The sequence below is a fragment of the Mastomys coucha genome, unplaced genomic scaffold (genome assembly GCF_008632895.1).
Source record: "Mastomys coucha isolate ucsf_1 unplaced genomic scaffold, UCSF_Mcou_1 pScaffold21, whole genome shotgun sequence".
NCBI classification, from domain to species: Eukaryota; Metazoa; Chordata; class Mammalia; order Rodentia; family Muridae; genus Mastomys; species Mastomys coucha.
In genome coordinates, this window is record NW_022196904.1 from 92,613,323 (window position 1) to 92,621,917 (window position 8,595).

Here is an 8,595-nt window from a genome sequence, read left to right on the forward strand (position 1 = left end):
TAACTAAAATTAGGGAGTTCCCAATCATAGCAATGATGTACATGACACAGAATGGAATTCCAATCCAGCACTGCACTGACTCCAGGCCAGGGATCCCCACTAGTGTTAGCACAGAAGGCATGAAGACTGAGCCATTGGACTTGATCATGGTGAACCTGTCAGTAGAAAGTTGTAGTTGTATTGCTGCTTCAACTTCTGTTCTATACTAAGACTAGATGCATTAAATATAAGAGAAATTAATTCATTAGCAAAATAAACTCTATGTAAGTTAGGAGCATACCATCTTTTCTTCACACCCAACCATTCTTTTCCTCAAAAGGATTTAAATATGAGTCACATCTTGTCCTTACCTGAATCATTTCTGTAAGTTAAATTCAGTAGATAGCTTGTTTCTGCTCCAAGACCAAAAGCCTTTGATCAAAAATGCCTTTCACTTGATATTTGTCTTCTATCTGCTCTTGTGTTTTTGCAACTGGAATTCACAAAATGAAGATAGTATAAGACCTTAAATTTACCTATATCTAGACAAACAATTCACCAGAGTCGAGGTTACTCAGTTTTCTCAGGGCAGGTTTGTCAGGAAGATCTTCTATGTCTCTCATTCAATAACTGGTGTTGTGGGTCATTTTATAGTCTGGTCCTTCTCTAAAAGGATCTACCAGATCATACACAACTTATTTTTTTAAACATTCATTTTTTTTCCTCAAGCTCAACTGTTTTTTTTATATTTCTGCCCATTCTCTGAGAACCTATCCATTACTTTTCTACTCATCAGTCCTTTCTTTTTCTTTTTTTCTTTTTGTATGTGTCAAAATAATTTAATTTTCCCTGTGTTAATCAGTCCATTCTATCTTTCATTTTTCATCTTTCATTTTCTGGATTTGCCTATCATTTATATTTAACAAATCCCCACCTGCAGGCTCTGCTATCCATTCTTCATCAGTAATTAATTCAGCTACCATGCATGTCTGCCTAGGTGACTGATCACCACTGAAAGCTCTATGGAGATGAATTTCTAATGTTTTAATGTTTCCTTTTGTCTACAGGGAAAAATATTTCTACAGAGATGACATTTTTTGCCTTTACACAATTTTCTAGGAGACAATTTTCATACAAGTTCTCTGCCCCTTATTCTCCTCCTTTACTTTAATCATTCTCACTTAGGACATTACATTACGCTTAAAGACATGCTTCTGTGCAGAAGGTCTTTACTTTGCCTTGTACCCAGAAATCCATGGGCGTGGATGTTTTGACTCATGGTTACTTAAAACTTCTATTTATAACTCCTTCAAGAAATGTTTCCACTCCAGAAGATGTAACGTGATACATGATTTAGAAAGGATGTTTATTTCCTTTCAGCAATTCACAAACTTGTTTCCTGAGATGGTTTTAAGTATTAAATGCTATGAGCATGGATTAAAACAGAAAATCAAAAGACATATCATGTAAATGTGCTCTACCTTCCATTCTGCAAATATGTTAGTTGTTGCTCTTTTTTTCATGTTATAAATATAATTTATCTCTGAGAAAATAACAAGGGCCCCCTTCTCAGATCGCCCAAAAGAGAACAGCCTGCATCCCTTTCTTTAATCCTTATCTAACTCTCATAAAGACTCTTCTTTCTGAATTTTCTTACACAGAATTTTTTCTTTAAATCACAATAATTTAAATTGTCTTCCTTATTGTAGAAGGCAGTGTTAATACAAACAAATTGTAATTTTATATACTAACAATTTTGTTAACAGGCATTCTCCATAAAATTCAAATATTTTTTTGAAATATTTGATGAAAAAAAAGTTCATTTATTCTATCTTTATAAAGGTTGATGTTATGATTGTTGTTTGGGATTCAAATAATAGCATCTATAATCCATTAAAAATATTTTAAATATTATTACTCTGCACACATTGTGAATATTTTAGATTGCTTTCTTTATTCAGATTGTGGTATTGGCACCAAATTTCTCTGATATGTGGGGTGAAGAGAGTGAAGGGCAAGTCACAGTGTCTATCTCTATAGCTATGGTTGGTCTAAAACTTGCTATACAAATAAGATTGATCAGAAATTGTATTAACCCTCCTGTCTCTGTGAAGCACTAGCCTACAGGTGGGCCGGTATACATAGCTACAATGTGGTATCAATGGAAATAAAACCTGACGGTTGTTTACTGCACAGAGGATGTGATGGAATAATGTAAAAGTTAAGAGTAACTGGACAAGATGAAAAAGGGCAATCTAGGAATAAGTGTGTGGTTACAAATTACACATATTTTAAAGAAGAAAGAAAAGTCTTTCTTTGGTTGATACCCATTAATACGTCTGAACCACTACACACACTACAGCAATGTGGCTCTTCAGTGTAGAAATACTCCCAAAACAGTATTACTTAGAGCTCTGCCCTACGTCTATGTTCTCCTGGGCCCAAGATTGTAAGAATTTAAGAATCAAAATTCAAACTCCTATGAAACCTAATCTTCATTCCTTACTACCTCAAGGATCTTTTGACCCTAGTCTACCCCTCTGATATTCACCATGTGATATCTGTCAATATCAGTAAACTTTTGTTATTTTCTGTTGCAGTCTTCCACATTGCAGGACAACTCTCAAGTCAAGTGCATATTCTTTATAATTGGCTTCAAATTACCTCCTCTTTATTTCCCACGAACACCTTAAATCCACATTCCCACATACATAGATATTTCCTGTAAGGCAGAGAGTGAGCTGCTTAAAATCTGTAGCTGAACAAGACAATCTAAACTGCTGATTATTCTTCAGGCTCTGGATCTAGTTAATAAATTAAGTTATACATCTGCAACATAGGTAAAATATGAATAATATCTACAACGGTCACAAATAGAAATGGTTTTAAAACACATTGCTGCATCAGTAAATAGCAGATACTTGCATAACTAGTGCCACTGATGACCCTATAACTTCTCATAATTCTTCTCAGGCTAAGTATGATAAAGCTCTTTTAACCACGTAGTTAAATTTTCCACTCATTTTTTTCACTTTCATTCATATTTCTCTGTTGGGGTCCTCTGGTTTGCAAAAATACTGCTTTAATTTTGCTATCTCATACTTTATTAACAGTTTCTGAAAGATTTCAAGGTACACAGAATCCTATCTATTTTCTAAAAGCCGAAACAATCAACTGCATTTGATCCATCTACCATCACAGGATGTCAAACGCGTATTTCCATGATACAACCCTGTACCTGCCACTCACAGTACAAAATCCTAAGCCCATAGACTTACCTGGAGCCATTTAATAAGATGTACACAGAGCTCATGAATAGGATCTTTGTGGTAATTCACTCAGAGAAGGACTAGTGTTTTATACTCTTATGTGTCTCTGTGGAAATGAGTTTCCTAGTCCCTGTAGAATCTGAAGAGTGAAAAGAGTATAGCACAGCTGGCAGGTGGTTCTTTGGTAGAGATCTGTGTATTATTTGTGAAGTCACTATGTTCATAGTGGCTTTATCTGTGATAGACAGATGCTAGAAACAAACCAGATGTTCCACAACAAAAGTATGGGTATAAAAAATGTGGGCCTTTGACACAAGGGAATACTATTTAGCTATCGAGAATGAGGGCATTATGAATTTTGCAGGCAAATAAATGGAACTAGAAAATATCATCTTGAGTGAGGTAATTCAGACCCAAAAAGACATGCATGTTATGTACTAATAAGTGGATATTAGCCAAAATGTACAGAATACCTAGGATATAATCCACAAAATTCAAAAGCAGAAGGGCCCAAGTAAAGATGTTTCAGTCCCACTTGGGAGGGAGAAGAAAACAATCACTGAAGGCAGAGGGAGGGAAGCATCTGGGTGGGAGAGGGGAGGTGGAGAGAAAAGGGGAACATGATCAGGCATGGAAGAGGAGACAGGAGAGAAGCCCTGAGGGCCAGCAGAATGAATGGAAATATGCAATCTTGGGGGGTGGGAGGTGGGGGGACCCTTTAGAAAGTACCAGAGACCTGGGAGGTGAGATACTCTCAGGACTCAAAGAAAGGGACCTTAAATGAAATGTCCAACAGTGGGGAGAGAGAACTTGTACAGTCCACCTCCAGTCAAAAGACAGGGCAACAAGTGGAGGGATGGGGTTGCTATCCCACAGTCAAAAACTCTAACCTAGAATTATTCCTGTCTGAAAGAACTGCAGGGATAAAAATGGAGAAGGGTCTGAGGGAAAGGTAGTCCAGTGACTGGCCCAAATTGGACCTATCTCAAGGAGAGGCTCCAAGGCCTGACACTATTACTGATGCTATGGTGTGCTTACAGACGGGAACTATCATGGCTGTCCTCTGAGAGGCCCAACAAGCAGCTGACTGAAACAGATGCATATACTTAAACCCAACTATTGGACTGAAATCAGGGGACCCATGTGGTTGCAATCTGGAAGGGATGGAAGAAGCTCAGGAATAGGGTGACCCCATAGGAAGACCAGCAGTCTCAACCAACCCAGACCTCTGAGATCTGTCAGATACTAAGCCACCAATCAGGCAGCATACACTTGCTGGTCTGATGCTCTGGCCTGGACCAGCAGAGGACTGACTGCTCTGGCCCCAGTGGGAGAAGAAGTGCCTAACCCTTGAGAGACTTGAGGCCCCAGTGAGTGGGGAGGCCTGGGCAGGGGGAGGGGGAAGAACATCCTCTTAGAAACAGAGGGGAGTGAGAATGGGATTTGGAACTGTAGGAGGGAGAACTAGAGGGGACAATGACTGGACTGCAAAAAAGAAAAGCAATTTTTAAAAAGTAAACAGAAAAAAAGGGAAAGAACCTTGCTGAGTACTTAAGCAATTAGTTGCCTATTTTTTTATCTAACCCTGCTGTGCCTTTGGAACACAGGAACAAAAGAACACTAGTTGAATATATGCACATACATTCTCTTTCTTGTGTGAAAAAAATGTGGATGTGCATTCACATATGTGCATTGAGTGTGGAGGTGTGAAATTGATTTGAGTAATCATCACCCACTGCTCTTCCACCTTGTTCATATTAAAGCTTGTCTTCTCAATCCAAGAACTCAGTGGTATGTCTATTTTTGTTCCCCAGCTTGAATTGGGGATTCTTTGTACCTTTCTTTCAAGGCTAAAATTACAGACAGAACACTGTGCCAACTGAGTATGTAAATAGATGCCTTGGAAAAACCCCAAGTCTTCATGTTTGTGCAGCAAACTCTTAACATCTGATCCATCCCTCTAACACCAATAAATTTTATTTTTATAACATGTTTGGGTTTTTTCAGCTTTCAAAAATTCTTTGTTTGATTGAAGTCTACATCTTTCTATTAAACAATATTGTCTTATGTATGTGCCTATGTGTGTGTATATGTATGCATGTATGTATGTATGTATGTATGTATGTATGTATGTATGCATAAGAGACAGAATGATAAAGAAAAATTCTTCAATCCATTAATTATTCATTTGAAGATTTATTTATCCAAAATGTGGAATCCAGATAAATTCCCCATCTACAATGCTTTTTAGTGTGTTTAATATTTTGCATTTATTCTTTATTAAAGAAAATTTAAACATGATGTCTGAAGGTACATAATACAAGGCAAATTGAAAACGTAGATAAAGAGAAGGGAACAGTGTGAAGACAGATTCAGATGCCCTGTTCATAGTGAAGAGCCCAGTTTAACATTACAAACTCTATTTTGCTTTCAGACTCCATTTTATGATTGACTTGCCGTCTGAATGAACTCAGCTACTGGAAAAATACCAACTTGTTCTGGGAGCCATGTCACTCTGGTAACAATCACAACTCTCCTGGTCAAGTAAATACCCACTGTACTCCTAGCAACAACCAATCAGTTCTTAAGGAGAAAGTACCTAATGTCTAAAGTTACTTGATTGAGCTAGCAACCATTGTTCATACCAAGCTGAAATCATTACTAGTCAATAAAAGTGTGCCAAGCAAATGTCAGCCAATCATGTAACTGCCAAGTTGAAAAGTCCCTCACGCTGCTAGCATAAAAGGCAAATCTGTTACCACGTCATCACCATCCACACCTGCAGGAGAGTTTGCATATGAGTTGGACTCCTGATCGTCTCTGGTGGTCTATGAGGACCTTGTGATCAGGGAATAACACATAGTCAATTGTGCTAAATTCATGTTGGGCCACAGGAATGGAGAATACTTTTTGTTTTAAATTTTCCCTATTTTTGAGTATTTCAGGCATGTATACAATAAACTCCTTTGACTTCACTTCCTCCAACTTTCCTAATTCTCCATTTTCCTCTGAAAAATTACACTCCCAAATTCATGCCCCCTTTTGATAGCCCACTAAATCAGAATGGAAGCCACAAAAGTTTTATGTTGGAGAGAAGGATTTGTTTTATTTCCACAGGAAATGAAAATTTGTGGATACCATCAAAACAGAAAAAAATTAAAATTGGACAGGAGAGGTCTGAAAACCTTGGCCACTGATCCCAAAAGGACTTATTTCATGAAAAAGATATCTCAGTTTATAATTTCTTACTACACACAACACAATGGCTTAAAACAGAAGAGGGGAATTATGGTGACAATTTTGGAATTTTGGTTTCTTTAAAAAAAAAAAAAACCAGAAATACTATAAGAATATGTTTTCACTTTAATCCCAGTTGTGAGATCTGGGGCTGCTTCAGATTGTCCACAACAGCTGACTATGATTTCCCTAATGCTCTAGCAGGGGTGTGGTAGTTTCTGCCATTGTGTGATGTTTGGAATTCTGGGGACTTGTCAGAGGGTATATAAGTGCTAGGGCTCCAGGAGGTGGGGTGGGCTGTGGGTTGTTGGTTGCTTGCTGTTTAATCTTGGTCACAGTTTGTTAAGTAGCCATGCTCAAAGAAGAAACAAGAAGAAGAAATTAGATATCCCAGTGGCAAAGATCAAACTTTCACCAAGGAACTCATTGACCCTAATTAGTAGTTTAATGATAACTTCACTCTTTCCTTTCTATCCTTTTTTCTCCTATCTACAGTTACAGGAGTAAACGGTGTAAAAGGAGTGGAGAAGGGAAGAAAGAAGAACCCACAAAATATCCAAAGTCCAGCTACATATTAGCTTAGTCATTAAGGGTTTTCCATAAGTGTTTTGTCATACATCCTTAGTTTTCAATAACCAGCACACATTCTGCTCTTTCTCCTTCCCCACACCCATGCCAGTTTGCTTTCTTAATCCCACATATACACTTACTACTTTTATTTAAAAGGCATTCTGTTATTAAATACAGTTATTTTAATAATATTTTATTTATTTTTGAGAAAGTTATACAATATATTATGACCATATTATTTCACTCAAACAACTGCTTGCTCCCAGTTGTTCCCTTACCCTCCAATTATTTTATTTTATTGGATGATGAGATAGCAGCCTTCCAGCTGCCTTTTGTATATATTTTCTCTGAATCGGCCTTCCTCTCCAGCCTGGTTTCCTATTATTTTTCCAAGTCTGCATTTTTCTTTTACCTTAAAAATAATGAAGTAAAGTCATCTCTATATGGATAATTTCAGTGTTTAATTAGCTTTTGATTTGATACTTCTCAATGAAATACCTTTGACTAACACCAGGAAACATATTTCACGTGTTCTAAACAGTGTCTGAGCAACCCTATGCTTCTCAGACAGAAGAGCAGATAGCACACAATCCTCAAATGCTGTCGTTAGGCAAGTTTTAAATACTGTTTCACATTTAATTGTTCTTTCTTCTATAAACTTCAGTGAAATAAATTAAAACTAAAATTTCATTAAAATGTACTAATGTTTGTGACTCCAAGAGTATTCTTTACATAAGTCTACTTTGTTTCTGTTTTTATGAGTCTTTAAGAACATGCTAAATCAATCTCTTTCTTCTGATTATTCCTATACAAATAATATAGTATCTTTTATAGTTTAGGGATATTAATGAATAAATTTTTATGCATCATTAGTTATGCATTATCTTTGCAATAATAAACATTCATATAAAGTACATAAAAAGATAAATGATCTCTTGCACTATAGTTTGGCAATACCATTAGGAAATGGAACAAAGCCCAAATTGCAGGTGCTTGGTGAATTGGAAATGCAAGGGTACTGATGTAAAAAATTGTCTTTGTGGTTTGCATGAAGCATGTGCAGTCAACTGCAGTTTACTGTTAGAGAGTCAACCTGTTCTAAGAATAGGAGAATTTAAATTGACAGGCTCAAAGTTGAAAAGAGGCCATGAATTTGAAAGTGAGCAAGAAGGGTTATGTCAAGGATCTCAGAGTGATAAAAGGGAGGGGAAAATGATGGAATTACATTATCATCTCAAAACACAAAACAAATAATAAATTTCAATCACCAAGTCAGTAAACTATCCCACTCTATGTGATTTTTAAAAGATTGTATAATATTTAACACAGACCTCAGTAAGTTATGAATATCTGGAATTCACATGCTATAGTATATCTTTATATTTGAGGAAGATAAATAGTTTAACCCATTAAAGTTATTAGAAACCACACAACTTTTCAAGAGAGGGAGTCATTAATGTTTCTTGGAGAATAGCATTTTCAGGACTTGGTCACGGATTTGTTTAGTTTTAACACCATAGACAATGGGGTTCAGAAAAGG